At 46.6% G+C, this 25,855-nt stretch overlaps 1 protein-coding gene across 3 annotated transcripts in view; it reads right to left on the reverse strand.

The window, feature by feature from the left end:
• The window catches only part of LOC145346490 (neurocalcin-delta), a 268,140-nt gene that overhangs the window by 183,450 nt on the left and 58,835 nt on the right, over positions 1 to 25,855 (reverse strand). For all 3 annotated transcript variants that reach the window (XM_080193816.1, XM_080193813.1, XM_080193819.1), the window contains exon 2: positions 2,241 to 2,291. The gene's annotated coding sequence lies outside the window, so the exon portion shown is untranslated. The remainder of the gene's footprint in view (positions 1 to 2,240; positions 2,292 to 25,855) is intronic.

The following is a 25,855-nucleotide window of genomic DNA, read 5'->3' on the forward strand; positions in this document are numbered from 1 at the left end:
CGACCCACTACGGTGGTGTCATCAGAATCCCTACAGTATAGAATGAGTCCCATTGAGTCTGCACCAACCACAATCCCACCCGGACCCTATCCCCATAATCCCATATATTTATCCTGCTAATCCCCCTGACACTAAGGGGTAATATAGCACGGCCACCCAATCCACCTAACCTGCACATCTTTGGGTTCTGGGAGGAAACTGAAGCACCCGGAGGAAACCTATGCAGACACGGGGAGAATGTGCAAACTCCACACAAACAGTCACCCGAGGCTGGAATCAAACCTGGATCTCTGGCGCTGTGAGGCAGCAGTACTAACCATTGTGCCGCCGCGCTGCCCCCGGGACCATATTTTGGTCCTGCCACTGTCAATGGCCAGAAAACTCTGGCCAAATAATGTGATCGCTCAGAAAATGAACAAAGTTTCACACACAATGTGGATTACAGATTGGCTACTTGACTGAGAATCAATGAACAACGGGCCATTTATCAGAAAGTCAGGGATTTGCTCCATTTGAAAAACAAATAACTTTGATATGCTGATTTCACGGAGCAGTGGATTTTCTCGTGCCTTTGATGGCTTTCCAGTCATCTCAAATATTTCAACGGTGGGGGTGGGGATGGCGAGGAGGGGGTGTCAATATTCTTCTGCTCTGACAGAGTGTCAAACAATCAACAATTCAAATCTCATTCTGAAAAATGCCATCCTTTGTGATTGAGCTTTGTCTGAGCGTACCTTGACAGGGATTCTGAACAATATTTCTGTGGTGACTTCATTTAGAGTTCAGTTAGCAGGGGCGTCGATGGTGACACTGGCTGCTTTGCACCTTAAAGGAGCTGAGTAACCCATTAACACTTCTACTGCATCGATCTATGTTTCACCGTCACTATCAATGTGTACAAAGATTGCTGGAAATCTGAAGCAAAAGCATGAAACACTGGAAACATGTAACACATCAGTCAGCACGTGTGTAAGGAACGTGTGTTACTGCTACACGTGTAGGCCATAAGATACAGGAGCAAAATTAGCCCATCACATCTACTCCACCATTCGATTGTGGCTGATAAGTTACTCGACCCCATTCTCCCACCATTTACCCCATAACCTTTGATCCCCTTACCAATCAAGAACCTATCTATCTCTGTCTTAAATATGCTCAATGACCTGACCCCCACAGCCTCCTGTGGCAATGGATTCTACAGATTCACCACTCTCTGGCAGGAGGAATCCCTCCTCATCTCGGTTCTAAAGGGCCCTCCCTTTACTCTGAGACTGGGCCCTCGGATCCTAGTCTCTCCTCCAAATGGAAACCTAATATCAGAACACGAGATGGTTTAAAAATGTGCCACACTGCACTGAAAGCGGTTCACTCGCCAGAATAATAATGAGCTCATGCTTATTGACTGAAATGTAAAACAGGAAATGCTGGAAACACTCGAAATGTCCGGCAACGTCTGTGGAGAAGCAGAGGGTAACTGCCAAAACCTTCTCTCTCACACCCATCCCTGCCTTGCCCCACCCCATGGTGGACATCCCACCCCATCCCCACCTCAGTCCCTTGAGTGGCCAGTTAAGGGTATCTCACCACCTCCTGAGTCTGGCCTCTCTTCTCCCGTCCTGCGAGACCCTCCCTTCTCCCCTCTAAAACACTTCACATTTTCCTGGCTTCTCCCTGTGGAACTGGGACTCTGGGGCTTTGTGGGGGCTGGGTTGTACTGGCAGCAGCCACAGTCTCCTCCAGGGCACCGTTGAGTGCAAGAACTACCAACCCCTGATTGGCCAGCCACTCTTGGCAGGCAGGACGCCATCCTCTGGGGTCCTCAGTGAGGAGGAAGGCTGTCCGTTTAACTGCCTGATGGGCAGAAGATAGGATAGACTTTCCCCTTCTGAGTCAGTGTCTCACCTCGTTTTTAGGCAGTGGGCGGGACACCCATCGTGAATAGAAGATTCAGCCCAATCTTTCTGGCGTGCGACCGTTCATCAGGACGCTGATGGTTGAGGGGCACATATTGACCTGGAGAACTTCCTGTTCCACTGCGACTAACGCCCTTTGACCCTTCACCTCAACCCAGGTGGGCAGGCGGGGCCTTAGTTTTAAGCCTCATGTGACTGACGGCAGCTTCTTTCCCAAATGTATAAAAATTAACTCTGGATACACGGTCCCACCACAGAGCACATCATCGCACAAAAACAGAGCAGCAGCTGCTTCATGCTCACACTTCCATGTTAGTTTTTTCCTACCTGGAATCTCTCGGTCCTTATCTCTCCCTCGGAGTGGGAGCCTCTCGTTTTCTGTAAGAGGTAAAAACAATAACATTGTGAGTTCATTGCAAGTTCACGCTTCTTTTGGAAAGTTCAGTTTGAAATTCAGGTGATGGTGGTGGATGGATTTACTGATTAGTAAAGCACCATTTCCCTCTAACTCTCCAACACCCACTTTCAGCAGTCAAATCTGGAAGCACAAATTCAGAATATTACCCCCCCGAAACACATTCTTCATCACAAGCTCGTACAATCCTAATAGCTTGTTTTTCAAGTGGTGACAATCTACTTACAATTAGTCCACTTCCCTGCCAGGTTTGTGAATATTCTGTCACTGTACAGCTACACAGATTATAATTCACATGAGTTGCACTTGCTATCGCCATTGGAGCAAAGTTAACTTAGGGAGCAAATCGGGAATTTAAAAAAAAAGCAGCTCACAGTTCTTAGGATAAGGGGCAGCAAATTTAAAACAGAGCTGAGGAGAAACTACTTCTCCCAAAGGGTTGTGAATCTGTGGAATTCGCTACCCCAAAGTGTGGTGGATACTGGGACAGTGAGTAAATTTAAGGAGGAGTTAAGGCAGATTTTTAATTGGTAATGGGTTGAAGGGTTATGGGGGGAGGACAGGAAAATGGGGATGAGAAGCATATCAGCCGTGATCAAATGGTGGAGCAGATTCGATGGGCCGAATGGATTAATTCTGCTCCTATATCTTATGAAGTCTCAGTAATGGTGACCAGGAAACCTTTGAATTGTCAGAAAAAGCCATCGGCTTCACTAATGCCAGAAGGAAATCTGCCGTCCTTACCCAATGTATGACTCCACACCCAGCAGACACCTATGCTGGCACAGAGGAGGGAGATCCACGGCCGGGGAAGCGATGGCCTCGTGAGATTATCGCTAGACTATTAATCCATAAACTCAGCTAATGTTCTGGGGACCAGGGTTCAAATCTCACCATGGCAGCTGATAAGATTTGAAATCAATAAAAAATATCTGGAATTAAGAATCTACTGATGACCATGAAACCATTGTCGATTGTCGGAAAAACCCATCTGGTTCACCAATGTCCTTTAGGGAAGGAAATCTGCCGTCCTTACCCGGTCTGGCCTACATGTGATTCCAGAGCCACAGCAACGTGGTTGACTCTCAAATGCCCTTTGAACAAGGGCAACTAGGGATGGGCAATAAATGCTGACCAGGCAATGACCCACAAATGAATCCAAAAAATATATATCTTTTGCCCTTCAGGCAATTAGGTGGAAACAGTAAGGCCTTCTGCCAGGCAATAAGCAACTGCCTGCCAATCAGTGGCTGGCAGCTCCTACGCTGAGCAGGGGCACGGTGGCAGTGGGGGTGGGGAGGTCTCACAGGCAGGAGGGGTGGGGGTTTGTAGGGAAAAGCAGAGGCGGTGTAGCTGTGCAATGATTGAAGTGGAGGTAGGGCAGGAAGGCAGACCATGAGCCTTCCCCAGAACTCCCTTCCAGGGGAGGTGAGAAGTGGTTGCTTAGCAGTCCCCATGCCAACCCGCCAAATCTTCAGGCCCGCCCTCCTCATTCCCAGCCAGGGGGCAGAGAATTCCCACCAATTATCTCAGGATGACAAAAAGGCACAATTCACAGGTTGATGATCCAAAATCACAGAACGTGCTTTCAAAACAGGAAAATCTACAGGATTTCAACACAGCAAAGCGTAAATGTACCGCACTCCAGATTCACACAGAAACCTGGCCAACCAGACATAACAGCTGAGGTAAAATGAAAAAAGGATAAGCAACCAAGGCTGATCTGCACTCAATCTGGAAACTTACATTTAGAATTTTAGAAACGCTACAATGCAGAAGGAGGCTAATCAGTCCATTGAGCCTACACCAACAACAATCCCACCCAGGCCCTATCCCCCCAGCAAACCTAATTCAATCATGTAAGCTAAAGGATTATTTTTGATACAAGTGCGGTGGATTGGATGGAGCTGCCGGCCCAGACAATTTCCATCCAGATTCCTGAAGGAGTGGAGATTTGGTGGAGGAGGAGTTTGTAAGATTATTGGAAAATGGCAAATGCATCACTTTTATACAAGGAGGGTGGTAAGGGCATTCCTAGCAACTACAGCGCCAGTCAATTTACCACCAGTTTTCTTTTAAAGGTGCTTTCACTTAATAAAGAGCAAATGATACACTCACTACATCCTCACTCCTATCCAATGACTTCCCTCAGTATAGATTTGCTTCACCATATGGGCATCCAGGCTCGCTCTGAGACTCCATTGAACACAATCCTCACCATCAAGCACTGCTGCCTCACAGCTCCAGGGACCCAGGTTCAATTCCAGACACGGGTCACTGTCTGTGTGGAGTTTGCACATTCTCCCCATGTCTGCGTGGGTTTCCTCCAGGTGCTCTGGTTTCCTGCCACACTTCAAGGATGTGCAGGTTAGGTTGATTGGCTGTTCTAAATTGCCCCTTAGTATCAGGGGGACTAGCAGGGTAAATATATGGGGTTACAGGGACCACAGCCCAGGAGGGATTGTTGTCAGTGTAGGCTTGATGGGGCAAATGGCCTCCTTCTGCACTAAAAGGATTCTATGATTGGAAAACTACATCTGCACCATAATCTACTCATGCCTAGTCCAGATCAAATGCACATTAGGCCGCAGTCTAGTGGATATTATTTTACCTCACATAGGGACCCTCAGGCTGCTCCAGAACACCCAGAGGGGCTTTGCTTAAATTCACAGTGCCCTCCACACCTTCTGGTTGTCCTGGAACAACTGGAGATCCTTTGGTGCCCGAGGGTCTGGAGTATTTGCCAAAGCATCAGCATCTTTCCAGTTCTCCTTCACGGATGTATTGAGTGAGTGTAGAGTGAGAGTTTGAGGTGAATGGGGTGTAGACACTCCAATCTACTCCTCCTCCTTAAGCAGTTATCTTGCTAACCTCCACAGGTTCACTCACACCAGTAGCGGCTGTGTCTAGAAATTCCCCTCAGAAGAGGGAAGCTTACCTCATGGCACTTTAACTAACATTAAGAAATGACAGGATGGATGAGGAAAACTCCTGACCTCCTGTCGGAGGAGCCTCTCGCGTTAAAGTTTATTTATTAGTCACAAGTAGGCTTGCATGCGATGAAGGTAGTGTGAAAATCCCCTAGTCACCACACTCCGGCGCCTGCTCGGTTACGCCGAGGGTGAATTTAGCATGGCCAATACACCTAACCCACACATCTTTGGACCGTGAGAGGAAACCGGAGCACCCAGAGGAAACCCACGCAGACACGAGGAGAATGTGCAAACTCCACACAGACAGTGACCCAAGCCAGGAATCGAATCCAGGTACCTGCTGCTGTGAGGCAGCAGTGCTAACCACTGTGCTACCAAGATTCAAAACTAAACAGCAAAAAACAAATTCACGAGAGTCTGGAGCATGCTGCACCGTTAGATGTGGAATCAATTGAGGCATTTGAAAGGAAAGTCAGAATTCAGTATGGAAATAAAGAGTCATTAAAGGATACAAAGCAAGGGTAGAGATTTGGGATTTTAAAAAGAGTCGTCCCCTCTCTCACAAACCAATAGCATGTTTGTTGGGCCTACCCTTCCTGTTAAGTTCCTACAGAGGCTAACGTAATGCAGATGCTGATATTTTCTTAAAAGCTAAATAGTTGGTTCCGTGCCGATAAATTCCTTGAAAAGAATAATACTTCATCCCCCATACTCTTTGTCATCTGTTATTTCTCGGCCTGCCATAACACAGCTGCTGCCAAAACTCAAAATTTCACTCAGATGAAACACTGCTACTAGTCTGAAATGTCTCTGTCCAGGCAAGGCGCCATTAACCCCACGTCAATTGTCGCACAGTTCATGTTGTTAGCACGGATCAGTGCTGAGAGTATGAAGTACAAAACTGTTCGCTGCCTCATCTCAATCCTCGATGGCCCTTTGAGAAAAATAGAAAATAACGGATATAGCCAGAGGGTCAGTTGGCACTGGTGGAGAGTGCAGGGAAGTTAACATTCAGAGATGTTACACCACAGGGTGAGATTTTCCAGCCCTTCTCACCATTGGGATTGTCCAGTCTTGCCGAGGGTGATAACCATTCCCTGTCGCCACACCCCACCCCCCAGCTGCCCCCGTGTAGTAGGTTTCCTGGTGACGGGACAGGCAAGCCATACAAATTACCATCAATCCAGCGAGACTGGAAGACAGAGATAGGCATGCCATACAAAATACCTCAGTGGGACTGGAAGATGGGGACAGATGTGCCATACAAATTACTGTCGACTTCGGCGGGACTGGAAGACAGGGACAAATAAGCTATACAAATTACCATTGATCTCAGTGGGCGTGGAAGATGGGGACAGGCAAGCCATACAGAATACCATTGACCTCAACGGACCTGGAAGACAGGGACAGGTGCTCTATACAAAATACCATCGACCTCGGCAGGACTGGAAGAAGGGGACTGGCGTGCCATACAAAATATCACAGGCCGTGGTGGGGACTGGAAGAAGGGAACGCCATACAAAATACCATTGCCCTTAGTGGGACTGGAAAATCTTAGCTGCTTTTTTTTTCTGTCATCACTCTTCCACTAACACATTTAACGTGTTCTTAATCATTGGCACAAAAATCGCAGTTTGCGACAGTTGTGTTGAAAATCAACATGACGTTCACAATAAATGAGAGTTTGCTTTTGGGGCCAAACTGGAAAAACATTACTGCAGACAAGTCAATTCCAACAAAGGTCATTAACACTGTGTACAATTTCTGAAGATTCCGGTCCCTCACGTAGTCCAGACAGTCCCAAGCCTTTTTCCCCAGACTGCCATTACTAATCACTGGAAGCAACTTTAAACAGCACACTTGTACAAAAGAATGTCAAACGCTTTCCACTAAAGGTTACTAATGCAGTGCTTCATTCAAACTGTCATTGTCATGGTGACGAGTGCATCCCTGACTAACAATTTAACCACTTCTTGTGGAGAAGGGTCTATTAATTGAAGGCAGGAGCTTTTTTCATCACATCATTGGCTGCTGCATTGGCTCTTCTGAGTGTCTTGGCAAATTCACACACAAAAAATAATTCTCCCAGCAACGCAAGCACAACAAAACATGCACAGAGGAGAATCCTTCCACTCTCCCTTTCCCAACAATTGCTTTTAACCCTTAGTGTCAGGGGATTAGCAGGGTAAATACATGAGGTTATACATAATAGGTCTGGATGGGATTGTTGTCAATGCAGGCTCAATGGGCCAAATGGCCTCCTTCTGCAGTGTAAGGATTCTATTGTTCAGCTTGGATGTATAGTGTCTGTGGAACTTTCATTTTTCCTCCTGTACCTAGGTTTGACATAACCCCCTCCCGAGTCCCATCGAAGGTGAGGAATTGGGGAGGGCACCAGCCAATGACATTGAAGGCACCACTACTATTCCCTCAGTGGTGGGTCCCCCATGCCAACACTAACTGTGCCTTCACTGATGGGTCCCCCATACCAACACTAACTGCTCCCTCACTGGTGGGTCCCCCATGCCAACACTAACTGCTCCCTCACTGGTGGGTCCCCCATGCCAACACTAATTGCTCCCTCACTGGTGAGTCCCCCATACCAACACTAACTGCTCCCTCACTGGTGGGTCCCCCATGCCAACACTAACTGCTCCCTCACTGGTGGGTCCCCCATGCCAACACTAACTGCTCCCTCACTGGTGAGTCCCCCATGCCAACACTAACTGCTCCCTCACTGGTGGGTCCCCCATGCCAACACTAACTGCACCCTCACTGGTGGGTCCCCCATGCCAATGCTAACTGCTCACTCACTGGTCGGTCGTCCATGCCAGCACTGCCTGCTGTCTCAATGCCAAGTTCCCCCATACCAACACTAACTGATGGGTTTAGCCCATCAGCTTTACTTTATCAGGCGATGGTGCTTTGATTGTCACGAGGTGGGATCTCCATCCCACTCCAGGAGGAGATCCTAGCTCAGAGAGCTGTCAACCAGAGAGCGGGGGTGGTGGTCAATGATGGACACAGACACTTGGATACACCTAAGGGTCTAGCTGGGGCCAGGCTGACAGACTGTAATGACTGAGGGGGTAGGGGGTAGGTGGGGTGGGACCTCTGATTAGCACCCCGTCAAGGGGCAAGGCCCCCCACTGTGATCCAGAACCACAGCAATGTGGTTGACTCTCAACTGTCCTCAGAACAAGGGCAACGAAGGATAGACAATAAATGCTGACCAGCCAGCGACATACATGTCCCATAAAATGGATCAAAAGAATAATTAATTTCCCACTGAACGGCCTCAATTGGTGAATCTGTGGAGCCCTTTGCCACAAAAGGCATGTGGAGGCCTGGTCACTGGGTGTCTTTAAGACAGAGATAGACAGGTTCTTGATTAATACGGGGATGAAGGCTGGGGAAAAGGCAGGAGAATGGGGATGAGAAAAATATCAGCCATGATTGAATGGTGGAACAGACTCGATGGGCCGAGTGGCCTAATTCTGCTCCTATGTCGTATGGTCTAATTGGGTCACAAGCCGGAAACCCACTCCAAACCCCCACCATTCAGTCAGAAAATTGTGGTGGGGGGGGGTTGGTGGATATGGGCATGGGTTGGCAGGCATGTACCTCTCTGTTTCATACACTGTTCTTGCCCTTGCTGAATCATAGAACCATTAGGACCCTACAGTGCAGAAAGAGGCCCTTCGGCCCATCGAGTCCGCACCGAACACAATCCCACCCAGGCCCTACCCCCATATCCTTACATATTATACCCACTAATCCCTCTAACCTACACATCCCTGTACACTAAGGGGCAATTTCTTAGCATGGCCAATCAACCTAATCCACACATCTTTGGACTGTGGGAAGAAACCACAGCACCCAGAGGAAACCCACACAGACACAAGGAGAATGTGCAAACTCCACACAGACAGTGATCCAAGCCGGGAATCGAACGCAGGACCCTGGAGCTGTGAAGCAGCAGTGCTAACCACTGTGCTACCGTGCCGTTTCACTGCCACATTGCTTCCTCCAAATTTCCCCTCATTCCCAAGGTGGGAACTGAATGACTGTCAGGCAGACGGCTGTTCGAGCTCTTTGCTACAGAAATTCAGTCTAGCCGTCTCGAGAAGAGCCGGAGACGGAGCCACCCCAGCCGATCAAAGCAAGCGAGCATCCACAGCCGGATCATTCTTTCCAGTGTTGTACCAACAACAACTGCACTGACTCGCACGTTGCGGGGTTACTACAGTTCACAGCACTGACAGGCATTCTGTGGGTGCTGCAGTCAGAGATCTGCCCACGATTATGACGGCTTGTTCCATCTGTAAATCCTCTAACTTGTGAGCGTGTGGTAGATAGATTGGAAAAAGCCAGGGCTGTTCCCCTCCCTCAGGGTGGCACGGTGGTTAGCATGGCTTCCTCACAGCGCCAGGGACCCAGGTTCGATTCCGGCCTTGGATAGCTGTCTGTGTGGGTTCCCTCCGGGTGCTCTGGCTTCCTTCCACAGTAGTCATGATATGGAGATGCCGGCGTTGGACTGAGGTAAAACACAAAGAAATCCCACAAATCCCAGTTTAAAGCTTGCGGCGTTTGCTACAAATAAACCTGTTTGGACTTTAAACTGGTGTTGTGGGAGTTCTTTGTGTTTTTCCTTCCACAGGCCAAAGCAGGTTAGGTAGATTGGCCATGTTAAATTGATCCTTATGTCAAGGGGATTAGCAGGATAAATACGTGGAGTTACGAGGGTGGGGCCTGTTATTGGTGCAGACTCGACGGGCCGAATGGCCTCCTTCTGGGGTTTCTATGATTCTAAGTCTAGATCAGTGAAGCAAAAATGATCAAAAGTGCTGAGAAAAGACTGGACAGAGGTGTTGAAAATCATGAGGGGTCTCAACTAAGAAATTTTACCCACTGGTGGGGAAGCAGGTACACAGATCCCAAACTGTGAGGCACAAGAACCAAACACAACCTGAGGAAAATCTTACCTGGCCAACGAACGGTTATAGCCTGGAACACACAGTTTGAAAAGGCTGCTGGAGAGAGGTAGATTCAATCATAGATTTAAAAGGCGAGTCGGATACGCCGGCTTTACAGCACTTTGGGGAATGGGACCAGCATAATTGCTCTTGCAGCAAGCCTGTGTTAGCCTTATAGGCCGAATGGCCACCTCCCTGTTCTAACCATTGTATAACTCAAATCACTGCAGGCATTTCTTGCCCTGCGGAAGTATGCACTTTGCTTCAGGAAAGAACACTCTTCACAGCTTCTTAACTAAGAAGCAATAATCAAGGAAACAAGTTTCAGTTGGATGAGGGGTCATCCAGACTCGAAACACTGGCTCTCCACTCTCTGCAGATACTGTCAAGCCTGCTGAGTTTCTCCAGCACTTCTGTTTTAGTTTTAGTTAGAGGACTGGCACTCCATAAGGCCTCAAACTGATAATCCATAGAATGCCAATACAGGAATAGCGAGGTCTTGCTTCTATTGTGTCAGAATAGCATGTGCAGATTTGATCCCCTCTGTGTGGAGTTTGCACGTTCTCCCTGTGTCCACGTGGGTTTCCTCAGGATGCTCCGGTTTCCTCCCACAGTTCAAAGATGGGCAGGTTAGATGGATTGGTCAAGCTAAATTGTCCCTCAGTGTCCCAGGATGCGTAGGTTAGACAAAGTAGCTGGGTAAATATCTGGGGTTATGGGGATAGGGCATGGGTGGGTTTGCCCAATGGCCTCCTTCTCCACTGTAGGGCTTCTATGGATTCTATTACCTCAGAAAGGTGGAATGCAACAAAGGTTGACCAAACTTGTTCCAGAGATGGTGGGATGTCTTGGGAGGAGAGGCTGGACAAACCTTATTCTTTGCAGTTTCAGAGAATGAGAGGTGATCTCATTCAAACCCACAAAATACTGGAAGAAATAGACAGATACAAGTAAGATGTTTCCCCGGGGCGGGGGGGAATCTCAAAATAAATGGGATGTCACTTAGGAAAGAGAGACAAGGAGGAATTTCTTTACTCAGAATGTTGTGAACCTTTGGAATTCTCTAGCCCAGAGAGCTGCGGAAGCTCAGTCAGTGAATGTCTTAATGCAGAGATTGATATATTTCAGATTAACAATGACGCAAGTTATTTTGCGAGATTTTACAGCCTCGCTTGACCCGAGACTGGAAAATCCCACCCAAGGTCAACAGACTTTCCCTTTGTCCACCTCTTGCCCACTCCAACTCCCATGGCGGGCGGGGTGATAAAATTCCAGCGACTGAGATAGTAAATGCCTGGAATGTGCGCCAGAGTAGGTGATAGAGGCAGATACAAAAGCAATGTTTAAGGGGCATCTTGACAGGTCCATGAAGAGGCAGGAAATAGAGGGATATGGGTAGTGTAGAGCTAAGGGTCTCTAGTTTAGAAAAGTGACATGTATTGGCACGTGCTACATCGGCCAAAGGGCCTGTTCCTGTGCTGTACTGTTCTTCGTTCAGGTTATGGGGATAGTGGATGCAAAAGGCACTGAAGTGTCTGATGAGCCATGATCATGTTGAATGCCGGAGAGGCTTGATGGGCTGAGTGGCCTACTCATGTTCCAATGCGAGTTCAAATCACTCCAGCGTTTGAGAATTTGAAATCAACTTTAAAAATCTGGAAATGAAAAGGCCGGCATCAGTTAAAAAGTGGCTACGAAATGGCCAGGACCGTTATAAAAACACAAACTGGTTCAGAATTGTTCTTGATGGAGGGAGTCTACCATCTTCGCTCGGTCTAGCCCCTGTGTGACACTAGCCCCACTCCACTAAGTCATGATAATTAATCTGATGCTGTCCCAGAGGGCAGTCCACTGCCAGCTTCTCAGGGTAACGACAGATGGGCACTAAATGCCACCTTTGGCAGTGGGTGCCCAGAGGATCAATGAAAAGGTCACATCCATTAACCATGTTTAATTATTCATTTTTGCCATTTAAAGTTCAAGGGTCGCCATGATTTATTCTGACAATACGTACCTGAAGTAACTTTACTGTTAAACAATGGGTTGCGTGTGACTATTTGCCACAAGACAGCAGCTTTGATAGTGGAAGGCGGTTCTCGACACGTGCGCTGTAGTGAACGCAGAGCCCTGCTATCAGCACTCGCCAGCAATACTTCAGCTGGCAAGAAATTCGAGGCAAACAGCCGAGGTCAGCAACACCAATACACGACTGAATACTTCGGAAATAGATCACCGCAACAAGATAAGCTCCTCGCAAATAACAGAAATGCCGTTAAAATATAAACAAAATGCTACGGATGCTGGAGATGTGAAATTGAAGCAGAAAGTGCTGCAAAAGCTCAGAAGGACTGGCAGTGTCTGTGGAGAAAGAAACGATTAAAATGGCCAGAATTTTCCAGCAGTTAATTTCATAGATTTCATAAGAACCTGACAGTGCAGAAAGAGGCCATTCGGCCCATCGAGTCTGCACTGACCACAATTCCATTCAGGCCCTATTCCCATAAGCCCACATATTTATGTCAGCTAGTCCCCCTGGCACTAAAGGGCAATTCAGCATGGCCGAAGCTACTAACCCGCACATCTTTCGAGTGTGGGAGAAAACCAGAGCACCCAGAAGAAACCCATGCAGACACGGGGAGAATGTGTAAGCTCCACACAGACACTGACCTGAGGCCGGAATTGAACTTGGGTGCCTGCGCTGTGCTACCCAACGTCAGAAGGATGTTCTGAGTGTCAAATTCTCCACGTTGTTTGCAGTAGCGGTGGATGTAAATGGCCGGAAAACTCCAGCCAACATTTCAAATCCATACGGTTCTGAAGTAGAGTCACGTAGAGGTGAAAATGTTATCTCTATTTCTCTCCCCCCGATGCTGCCAGACATGCTGAGGTTTTCAAGTATTTTATTACACAATCATCCCTCCCTGTTTCACCTCTTTTTTCACACACTTGGACTGGTACACCTGCTCTCAATACCTCTCCGGCTGACCACAATGAGGTCACGGTGACCACCCTCTCTCTCTAATCTAATCTAATCTTTGCTATTGGGTTCTTTGGATTTTGACACCGGTTATTTCCTTGGCTCCAAGGCCTCTCCCGTAAGCTGTCCCATCCTCTCTGAAAACCAGAATGCTCCCTTACCTGTCCAAAATTTATGTCAATCCGCTGGAGTCTACCCGCTGCATAGGGCAGGGGGGCGGAGGTGGGCGGGGGGGGTGTGGGGAACTACTGCTCACTGCTGTGACCCTGGCATAAATGCTTCAATCTTTTGGTACAGGTGTGGGTTCGCAGTGGAGTTGCCACCAAGAGACAGACCACCCAGCAGAGCTGCAACTTGATGTTGCATCATTGGAACAGAGAAGCAATATTCAGGGCCTCAAACTAGGCCAAGTCCATCAACAGGTAAATGAGAAAGTTGTAAAAGAGATACTATAACTTCCTTCCCCTACTCAGGACTGTTACTACCACTGTAAACTTTTTTTGTTGTACTTCCAGTGAACAGCAAGCTGGGAACATTGGAGAGAAACATCAGAGAAAACATTGGACCTGGGTAATTTTTGATTTGATTCATTATTGTCACATGTATTAGCATACAGTGAAAAGCATTTGTTTCTTGTGCATAGAGAAGGAGAGAGTGCAGAATGTAGTGTTACAGCCATAGCTAGGGTGTGGAGAAAGATCAATTTAATATAAGGTAGGTCTATTTAAAAGTCTGACGGCAGCAGGGAAGAAGCTGTTCTTGAGTCGGTTGGTACGTGATCTCAGGTGGCTTTCAGAGAGTCGCTGCAGACTTGATGGGCCATACAGTTTCTTTCTGCACTGTAGAGATTCTAATGAATAAGTGGCCAGAAAAAGGAAATGTAGTGACAGAGTCTAATCCACCATGTGGAGGCAGAACAGAGAAGAGAATTTGAAAATAGCTCACTGGGTTAGCTCCCTGATGTATTCTTGCCCCTGAGTGACCTTGTTGAAGAAAGGATTAGTACAGCAACAGCCAGCACTGGATACAAATGGTGATCAGAGGGCAGGTTCCTGACATTGCTACAACTTTCCCAATATCAAATGGCCACAACAACTCCCCCCCCCCACCCCCGCCTCACTCCATCCCCCCACCTCTCAACAAGCCCAGCAGGTACCTGGAAGTGCCCTCCCTGCAGCGAGCCTTTGGGCTATCGAAGTTGGCCCACATAGCTGCCATTCCCCATGATGCCAAAGCTGTGGCCAGGAGCGGTACTGTGGAGGGTTCTCCTTCTCCGAACGATGGCCCTGATAGCTGTGGCCATTCTTTATTAATAAATTCTCAGAAACCTTCAGACAGCGCATCCATCCTAATACGCCCTCGCTGTCTCCTACCTTTGCCTGCAGTACCCACTTCCCTCCACGGGGCTGTCCACTGTCCCAAGCTTTGGCTCATTTGATTGGGCCTCCTGTCAGTCATCCATAATTGGATGGTGAATGTGGAAGTAGCCTCTTAATTGGCTGGTTCCTTTAAGATTGGGATACTTCCATTGGTCCAAACAGTGGAAACATTTGAAAGCTGGTAAGACAGTGCCATGGAGGTGGGCAGTGAGAAAGCAAGAGCTTTCACCACCTAATGCTGCCTCACTCTGTCCTGCCTGCTTTCCAGATCATGGAGGAACAGTCAAACTGACCATCAATCTTTGAGGAGATTTGAAAGCTCATGCCCATACAAATTTAGCTGCTATACAAACAGATACCACAAATCACTCACTGAATGCTTGTAAACTGCCCCACAGTACAAGAAGTAGTTTAATGAGCTCAGAAATTATTAATCACAAGTAGGCTTACATTAACACTGCAATGAAGTTGCTGTGAAAAATCTCCACACTCTGGTACCTGTTCGGGTACACTGAGGGAGAATTTAGCATGGCCAATGCTCCTAACCAGCACATCTTTCGGACTGTGGGAAGAAACTGGAGCACCCGGAGGAAACCCACGTAGACACAGGGAGTGCGCAAACTCTGCACAGGCAGTGACCCAAGGCCAGAGTTGAACCCGGGTTTCTGGCATTGTGAGGCAGCAGTGCTAACCACTGTACCATCATGCCACTCCAGTAAGGTACATAAAGACAAATTGAAAGTGTACATCTTTAATGAATGGCAGAGGTACGATTCAACTATTTTTAAAAATTCATTCGTGGGACATGGGCGTCGCTGGCTGGCCAGCATTTACTGCCCATCCCTAGTTGCCCTTGGAGGACAGTTGAGAGTCAACCACATTGCTGTGACTCTGGAGTCACATGTAGGCCAGACCAGCTAAGGATGGCAGATTTCCTTCCCTAAAGGACACTAGTGAACCAGATGGATTTTTACAACAATCAACAATTTCATGGTCATCAGTAGATTCTTAATTCCAGATTTTTAAAAAATTTTGAATTCAAATTCCATCATCTGCTGTGGCAAGATTCAAACCTGGGATTCCAGAGCAGAAACAGTTTCTGGATTAATAGTGAAGTGACTATACCAGTAAGCCATCACTTCCTCAAACATATCCTTAACTTCTCAATAACCAGGTCAAAGGGAACATGCAGTTTCCAGCAATGAGTATAAAATGGTTCTTAAAGAAATGTTTCTGTACTCAGTCAAGCATAACCAATAGCTCACGTAGATAGAATCAATTCTAAATGACCAGACCCATCTACAGGCACCAGGCATCCAGTTAGATTATAAATTGTAGGATGATTGCACGCAGCCAACTACACTGATATGATAATAACAACTTTCATCTTCAAATACATTCCACACGCTAATGTCTACTCTCCAGAATATTATGTTCAACGTCACACGGATAATATTTAAAAATTGCCTTTTTTTTTAAACAACTACTCATTAAAGGTTTTAAAGACTATAAATGGTCACTTATTAACCTCATTCTCCCGCCAGGATTAGTTACGCAGCTAGTCTGAAGATGAAAGAACAAATGTACAACGGTGCAGGCTGGAATTCTCCAGCCATTCCCACCCTGCTGCCAGCGAGAATGGAGAATTCAGCGCTCAGCCAAATCTCCATTTACAGCAGCAGAACTGGAGAATCCCAGCTGCCAGCAAGCTTGGAGAATTCCCGTCATACTGTTTTTCAAGGCCTAATGACATCCCACAATGCATTGTGGTCAATGGCATGCTTCTGGAACACTGTCACTATCTCAATGTCGTACGGCAAGTTACTACACAGTTTAGACCCCACAGCCAGATAATAATGTCCCACTTCTGCCTTTGCCAGGGCAATTAGGGATAGGCAATAACTACTGACCTGGCCCTTTAAGGGAAAAAGATTACCAGGAAACTGGACAATCTCTCTGCTTTCCTCGGAATTTATTAAACCGTTGTCACCAGGGCTCAGATCCTCCCTGCTGCATCCACTCATTCAAGAACCACAGTAAAGTGGGCAATTACTTCTTCTGGCCCCATATTATCTAGTACATGCCATTGCTGCCATCTTGGAATAGATGCTTCCTGGAGCTGGAGTGCGGCGGCTAGGGGATTTTCACTAACTTCATTGCAGTATTAATGTACTTGCGACACCAAGAAATAAACAACCTCAGCTATCACGTTCATTCATGTGCCCCAGTGTATTGAGTGAACAAGCTACATTTACATTTGTTTTTCAATTCAATAGATAAGCTTTATAAAATGTTACATTTACCAATTAGTACTTGCTGGCTCATGAGACTAACCCAGAATTTACACTGAGAAAAAAAAGTTTGGGCTCATGCTCACCCGAGTGAATTACAGGATGAATGAAATTCAACATCTCCCTCCTACAGGTAGCAAGGTAAGCAAAACCTCAACTTGTTCAACATTATTAGTATGAGTAGCAAAAGCAAAGTCACTCAAACCAGGAGTATCCCAAATTGGATCCATTTTGATGGAGTTGCGATCAGATCTCACCAAAGGCGCCATTAGGGTCATAAGGGCTCTGGATTAGAAAGACAGTAAAGCAGCTAGACGCCAGTGACAGATTGCCTGCCAGCAATCCTCCTCGCAAATGTAAAATGCCAGGTCACAGTGGCATGGTTAGATGGGCACCATCACAGATCCCATATGAATACCCAGGGCAAGCTGTCAGGATGAGGGCGGTACAATGGCACAGTGGTTAGCATTACTGCCTTACAACACCAGGAGCCCAGGTTCAATTCCAGCCTCAGGTCACACTGCAGAGTTTGCACATTCTCCCTGTGTCTGCCTGAGCTTCCTCTGGATGCTCCGGTTTCCTCCCACACTCCAAAGATGTATAAGTAAGATTGATTGGTCATGCTAAATTGCACCTTAGTGCCAGGGATACTAGCAGGGTAAATGAATGGCTTTGTGGGGATAGGGCCTGGGTAGAATTGCTGTCATTATGGGCCAAATGGTCTCCTTTTGCACTTGTAGGGGTTCTGTGATTGGATTCTATTCCTTATGGAAATGTACCCACAGCAAAGAGTCAGCAGTTGTTGGAGGGAAGGAAGCCAGAAATAAGAATCAAGAAGTTTCTCTGTGAACATGAGCTGGTGATGACTATGGATGAGTGTGTGTGTCTGGGAGGTATCCATTCACCCCCATGAACCAAACATCTCCCTTTTTCAAATGATTCAGATCTATATATTACTCCCTGACAACTTGGTTACGTTTCGTTAGAATGCAACTATTATTTGTGAGCTAGCATAACCACTTAAAGGGGGAGCTCTCGGAGGATCATGTGACCCATTCGGCCAATCAGGCCAGAGCGTGTGAATCCTGGGGCGCAGTATGGGTTTTCCTTGCCAGTCAGGGGTCATGGAGTACAGTAGCCTTTATATTACTCTCTGCATGTTGATGCTTACCCTAATAAACCCTTCATTCATTAATCTACTTGATGGTCACCAGTCTCTGTGAGATACTACCGTCTGCATCAATTGTTTAATTTTCAGCTAACATTTGCAGAAGAGGCTTTAAGATACCAAATCGGAGATGCTTCAAAAGGAGTGAAAAAGTTTGACATGGCCACATATTAGGGGTAAGTGACTATGATCATGTTTGGTCACAGTGGTAGGCTTTAAGGAATGTCTGAGGAGGAAAGGAGGAGAGATTTAGGGAGGGAATTCCAGAGCTTGGGTCCAGGATTTTTTTACATTCATTCACGGAATGAAGTGTCGCTGGCTGGGCCATCATTAGATTGCCCGTCACTAATTGCCCTTGAACTAAGTGACTTGTCAGGCCATTTCGGAGGGCATTTAAAAGTGAACCACATCGCCATGGCTCTGGAGAGACATATAGGTCAGACCAGGTAAGGGCAGCAGGTTTCCATCCCTAAAAGACATTAGTGAATCAAGTGAGCATGACAATGGTTTCATGGTCATTATCAAACTTTTAATTCCAGATTTTTACTGAAGTTAAATTTCGCCAACTACAATGGTGGGTTTTGAACTTGGATCCTCGGGACATTACACTGGGTCTCGAGTTCAGTGACAATACCAGTGCACCATCATCTCTTTATAAGGCATGACAATAGGCGTGATGTGAGCAAAATTGAAAAAACACAAGAGGCAGAATTGGAGGAGTGTAGTAGAGATGTCATCGGCTGACAGACTTACGGTATAGATTGATACAATCATTGAATCCCTACAGTGCAGCAGGAGACCGTTTGGCCCATCAGGTCAGCACTGACCCTTACCCAGGCTTACCCAGTAACCCTATGTATCTACTCTGCCAATCCCCCTAACCTATACATCTTGGGATACTAAGGGGCAATTTAACATGGCCAATCCACCTAACCCACACATCTTTGGAGTGTGGGAGGAAACCCACACAGACATGGGGAGAACGTGCAAACTCCATACAAACGGACACCAAGGCCTGAATTGAGCCCAGGCCCCTGATGCTGTGAGGCAGTAATGCTAACCACTGTACCACCTTAAATATTAAACCAAGCAAAATATTCAGCAAGTTATTGATAAATGAACATCCACTATGAAGCAAAAGTTTTCTATCTGGCCAGAAAGCCCATAAGGATGATGGTTGTGGTGGGTGGAGACGAATCAACTCAGCCCAAGGACAACACCACAGGAAGTCCTCAGGGGACTGCGATGATGAACATTTAATTCATAAAACACATTAATAATTCAGATGTAATGTTTCATCCTGGGAAGATTGTTTCAGAGAATGCTTCAAAGACTGCTGGAACATCTAAAAGAAAACGGATGTTTGGAAATGACCCATGTTTGTTTAAAAGGGTCACAGTAAAAGAGATGGAGCCATGAAATAGCTGGAGATGGACTGTTTTGGGAGTTAGAGCTAAATTTGCTTCAAAGCACTCAGTGAATTGTGAACTGTTGCATTGCCAATAATATGGGTAGAGCTTAAGAATATTCACTGGTTTCAATTTACCTGTTCTGCAGCAGTGGTAGTGGCTATATTGAAAGGGTTACTCTTAGCAAGCTCTAGGGAGCTCAGGCTCAAAGAAGCCTTGAGAGCAAGTGACAGTTGCAGTTTGTACCTTGTGTGTTTTGCAGCACACAGAGAAGCTCTGGGAACTGTTCAGTATAGTTAGGGCTCAAAGAAATCATGGCAGCTATTTATAGATCAGTGTTGCCGGGAGATTGGAGCACAGAGAAACATTGGCAGTGCCTGCTCTGTGAAAGTAATGATCTGTGAAAGAGCTGTAAGTGTCCCGGTAATAAGAGGCAGGAGTATAGTTCTGTGAAGTCTGTGGAATGCAGTCTCAGGAGAAGAGATTGAACCATCAGAAGGTGAGCTGTTGTTGTGGCAATGTGAGTTGGCGTGTCTTTTGATGAAATTCAGAGAATAAATCTTTGGACATGATGGAAGCAAAGTTTTAACAAGCTGTTGTGACCCACAGTGGTCACTGACTTCTGACTGAGTAACTGAGAAATCCGTGGGATCTGTGTTGATCACATCTGACATGTAACATACACTGTGGTGCATTTGACCACAGTTTGTCTGTTAACTCATATTTACTTCATTGTTAATTCTGAATATTAGTGTGTGAGATAGATATTGTAAAATGTTTTATTTTACAGATAATTTATAATAAAGTTTATTTTATTTGTTCAAAATCTTGGAATCTTGTGGCTCTATTCTTATAGTCGTACATGGGATTTCAAACTTCAGCAAATTTAAACATTACGTTACCGGTCTCTAAACAGATCATTAGTGTCCGAGGCCCAACCAACCTCAGCTGCTTCATCAAATAGACTTCTCCCCTTCATTAGAAGGCCAGAAAGCCAGATTGTTGATGACTGCACAATGTTAGTACCACACGCAGCTCCTCCGGATCTAAAGCAGTCTGTGTCCACATGCTTCAAGATCTGGACAACAATCAGCTAGGGGCAGATAAGTGGCAAATAACATTTGTGCCACACAAGACCATTTCAAATAAGTGAGAGTCTTAACTCTCTTTCCTTGACATCCACAACATTGCCATCACTGAATCCTGTACAAACAACACCCTGCCTGGGGGTTACCATTGACCTGTAATTGGACTGGACCAGCCACATAAATAATAATAAATAACCATTCAAAAGCTGGGAAATCTGCAGCGAGCAATTCATCTCTTGACCTCCCAGAGCCTGTCCACCATTTACAAAGCACAAATAAGGAGTGATGGAGTACTCTTCCCTTGCCTGGATTAATATAGCACCATCAGCGCTCGAAGTTCAATACCATCCAGGACAAAGCAGCCCGCTTGACTGGCACCCCAACCACCAGCATAAACTTTAACCCCCTTCGTCACTGATGTACAATGGCAAGAGTGTGTGCCACCTACAAGACGCACTGCAGCAACTCGCCAAACCTCCTTTGACAGCACCTTCCCCCACCACCTCTACCACCAGGGCAGCCTCCCACAGGAACACTGTTATAACTGGATGGAGAGATGCACGTTGATCCAGCCCCACAACTCCACAGCTCATAAACTTTAACAAATAAATTTTACTTTTATGTATTAATCACAAGGAGGCTTACATTAACACTGTAATGAAGTTACTGTGAAAATCCCCTAGTCGCCACACCCTGGCACCTGTTCGGGTACACTGAGGGAGAATTTAGTATGGCCAACGCACCAAGCCAGTATGAATTTCGGATTGTGGGAGGCAACCGAAGCACTTGGAGAAAACCCACACAGACACAGGGAGAATGTGCAGACTCCGCACAGTTATCAAGCCAGAAATCGAACCCAGAACCCTGGTGCTGTGAGGCAGCAGTGCTAACCACTGTGCCACCAAGCCACCCAATGACATTAACTCAATTCACTCACCAAAACCGCTACAGTTACCCAGAATAAGAGAGACTTTCACCAGACCTCTTACAATAAACAACAAACTTATTCACTTATAATAAAACCAGTCTGGTCAAATAGAAGGGCAAAGCTTATCAACATGCAATATGAATTACTCTTGAAATACCTTCAGGGACACACACACACACACACAGGGGCCTACACAATAAAATTTTAAAAAAGGATTCCTGCCAAAGGTTGGAGGTCAAAGGTTGAAGGTCAGGGGGATAGATGGCAGAGTCTTTGAAATGATATCTGTGATATATGCCAGTGTCTCAGTGTTGGGCCACAAATCAATCACTGTCAGTGTGAGAAACACTCGAGAGTCCTTTATCCCAATGTGTAGAGCAACTCAATAGCAGCTTATATTCATTTCCTGCTGCGGAACGCAATAAGGCCGCTGGCTGCTTCTTAGGCAGTTAGACATAGAATCCCTACAGTGCAGAAGGCAGCAACTGGGCCCATCAAGTCTGCAGCAACCACAATCCCCACCCAGGCCCAATCCCCATAACCCCACTTACTCACCCTGCTAACCCCTTGACACTAAGGGAGAATTTAGCATGGCCAATCAATCTAACCCACACACCTTCAGACTGTGGGGAGGAACTGGAGCACCTGGAGGAAACCCATGCAGACATGGGGAGAATGTGCAAATTCCATCCAGATAGTGACCCGAGGCCAGAACCAAACCCGGGTCTCTGGTGCTGTGAGGCAGCAGAGCTAAACAGTGTGCCAACGTGCCACCCCAATGTCCTTCACTTAAATCAAAACCCACTTTTTAAAACATAGTTCCAGGCATGTTATTTTTCCAAAGTCACAAGGTAACCTGTGATCCTGCAACTACCCCATTCCATCCATGCCCCCACTCCATCCACGCCCCCCACCTCCCACTCCATCCATGCCCCCCCCACCTCCCACTCCATCCATGCCCCCCCACCCCATCACCGATTTATATACATTCCACCAGGGTCACGAGGCTTCCAGTTTTCTTTCACAATTGCTTAATTAACTTTCTGTGAAAGGATGTTTTCTCCCCCTCAGGAATAGCAACCCAAGTCCTACATTTACCCTCCATCCTGACTTGGAGCTAAATTGCCATTCCTACACGTGTCACTGGGTTAAAATCCTAGAACTCCCTCCCTAACAGCACAGTGGGTGTACTTACACCTTGGGGCCTGCAGCAATTCAAACTCAGCAGCCACCATCAGTTCAAACAATGCTCCCGTCCCGTGAAAAATTTACCAGGACTTCTGATTTTGGTAGGTGGAGGCAATCAGCCTGCCATGACCCGCCAAAGCAACACATTTTAACCGGGCAGATGCTGAAGCCAGTGGGTTTTTAAAACTGCAGTCCCGCACTAGGATGTCAAACTAGATCATGCATTCAGGTTCCTGGAGCAGGACTGAACCCCCACCCTCTGATTCAGCAGTGAGGGAGTAACACACTGCGGTCCAGACTCTCGCTGGGATAGGAGCCTCTCTGCAGTGCTGCAAAGATCACAACTCCTGCTCCTGAACACAGCTTTTCCCATTTTCAGCAGGGCGGGAATGGGGTGCGGCACATTCAAGGCCAGTTACATCATCAGCTGTCTCCACAGGAGTGGGATTTTGGTAAGCTAGATTTGTGAAACCCAAATGTGCTGATTGGACCAGGTAAGAACACATCTGATCTTTGTGGGTTCACTTAATGTGCCCTTTGGATCACCTTGGGAGAGGGAAGGTACCCTCTGATGGAGGCCAAGTGCCCTTTGGGGGTAGGTCAGGTGGCCTTGGGAATTATTAAATGTCTGCATAAATGTATGTAATATTTGCATAAACTCTCTACCGTCAAGCTCACTGGAAATGCCAACAGACCTGTCAAATCACCATCAAAAAGAACTATCAGGTATGTAAAAGTCTTTGAAAAGGTTAAGTGTGTTTAAAAAAAATTGCTTGCTATTTCACTCTGTCTATTGACATAAGCCTGAGTCCATCCATTACTGGATTACTCTGCATGATTGATTTCACAACCATCCATTAGCATAGTAGGATGCCTGCTATTTCACAGTTTGATGATAGCTGTAATGATTCTCAAACTGTTTGATGTGGCACTATGAATTCCATAGGTTTTGTTATAAGGGATTGTGCACTTGATTGAGGCTTTATTTAGTTGAAGGAATGGAAATGTAGTAAATAGGTTTTTTTTAATGAACACGAGTATATTGTATAGTATGATTTGCAATAAACATTTAGAACTTTATTTGTACCTCATCTCTGCATGGCTCCTGAGGTCTGCCACGGTGGATAGTAGGTGAGGCAGTAATATAATACGTGTAAGTGCAGAGAGTGGTTTGTGAGATGGGATGTGATGGCATGAGTTGGCATTAAATTAACACAGGGACTATAAATGCGAGATAGGCAGAGGCAGATCGATTAGTATGGAGGGTATGAGGAGTTATGGGGATGGTGGGTGGAGCATGGAGGGTTTTCAGGTGGGTGGGGGGGGAATGAAGTTGGATGGGGCATGGAGAGAGTATCGGGGGGGGGGTGCAGTTTGAGAGCTGGCGCAATGTTTCATGTTTTAAACCTTTACTTTTAAACTTTGTACGCAGCGTCAGAGTTCTGAATCCGGCTTTCCAACCAGATTCTTCCCTCTTCACTCAGCAACCTCCTTCCTGTCAGTCCCAACTTCGAATGCAGCATAAGCCCCAACTAGGACCAAAAATCCAATGTCTTGGCAGCTATCTTAAAAAAGACCTGGGTTCACGGAACCAGGAATTCTCCCACCTCTGTACGGCCAACATGAAGCAGAAATCTTGGAATTGATTTATAATTGGCACAGGTATTGGGATACAGTGAAAAGTATTGTTTCTTGCATGGTATACAGACAAAGCATACCATTCATAGAGAAGGAAACAAGACAGTGCAGAATGTAGTGTTGCAGTCATAGCTAGGGTGTGGAGAAAAGTGTGAGGTAGGTCCATTCAAAAGTCTGATGGCAGCAGCGAAGAAGCTGTTTTCGAGTCAGCTGGTCTGTGACCTCAGACATTTATATCTTTTTCCCAACGGAAGAAGGTGGAAGAGCGAGTGTCTGGGGCGCATGGGGTCTTTAATTATGATGGCTGCTTTTCTGAGGCAGCGGGAAGTGCAGACAGGGTCAAATCTGGGCCTGAGGCACAGCCAACACCTTCAGAATGAACGGACAAAAACCATCTGACCGTCCAGATCAATTATCCCTCGACTCAACCTCCCCCCGTCTCATCATCAACTGACTCTTAACAACTATCTTCCTTCTCTCGGTAAAGTGGTGGGTTTCAACGGTTTAAAACAGAATGCCATTCAATTGGCAATGACGCTGATCTCTATCCTAAACAAACCGCAATGACATTTCAGAAAGCTAACCTGAGCACAATTGCATTAACCGAGATTACCTTCTGATTGTGTAATCTAATGAGAGAGATATGAGTTGTCTGCACCCAAAGCCAGTGGTCTATTAAATAGAATGATCAATAAGTCAAAGCGATGCACAAGACAGCAAATTGGGCAAAGTCTCTGCTGTTCAGAAGGGCACCCCAACTAACAAAATAAAATTCACCATCATCCGTAAGTGCCACCTTTTTCTGTACATCACTCATATGCCAGCCACAGGCATGCTGAAATCATAGCCTGGATTATCTGACTGGGCATCAAGCCCACTGGCAGTGTAAGCAAAAGTTTACCCCCCACCCTCAATCTGTTCCCCCACCCCTCCCCACCTTCCAAACACTGATTTGGCCAAAGCTCCTGCCAGCTAGTTAGCTGCCAACTAAATTATAAGGTGGAGAGCATATGTTGGCATTGTGAACACTCCCATTGGAACGCACCCAGGGCCAGAGGAAGTTGCTTGCTGCAGCAGGAGGCCAGGGCTTCCAGAGACCGTAAAGGGCCAGGCTAATTGAAAACTAGCTTGGGAAGCACATTGGAGACCACCTACCTGCTCGACCGGAAGGCAGGCATAGCTGGTTATTACAGAATGGTTCAGCAGAGAAGGGGGCCCTTCGGCCCACAGTCCTCCTGGATAGTAAGTGAGGCAGTATAGATGTAAGTGCGCAGAGTGGTTGGTGAGGTGGCATGCGATGGCATGAGTTGGCATTAACTTAACACAGGGACTATAAATGCGAGATAGGTGGAGGCAGGTTGATTAGCATGGAGAGTTATGGGGATGGTGGGTGGAGCATAGAGGGTATGAGGGGCATGAGATAACATGGAATGGGGCATGATGAAAGTATCGGGGGTTTGAGAGCTAGCGCAATGTTTCATGTTTTAAACCTTTACTTTTAAACTTTGTACGCACTCTCTTGCTCTTTCTCCATAGTGCTGCTATTTCTCCA

This window comes from Carcharhinus amblyrhynchos, chromosome 8 (assembly GCF_965287045.1).
Source record: "Carcharhinus amblyrhynchos chromosome 8, sCarAmb.v2.hapA, whole genome shotgun sequence".
NCBI lineage: Eukaryota > Metazoa > Chordata > Chondrichthyes > Carcharhiniformes > Carcharhinidae > Carcharhinus > Carcharhinus amblyrhynchos.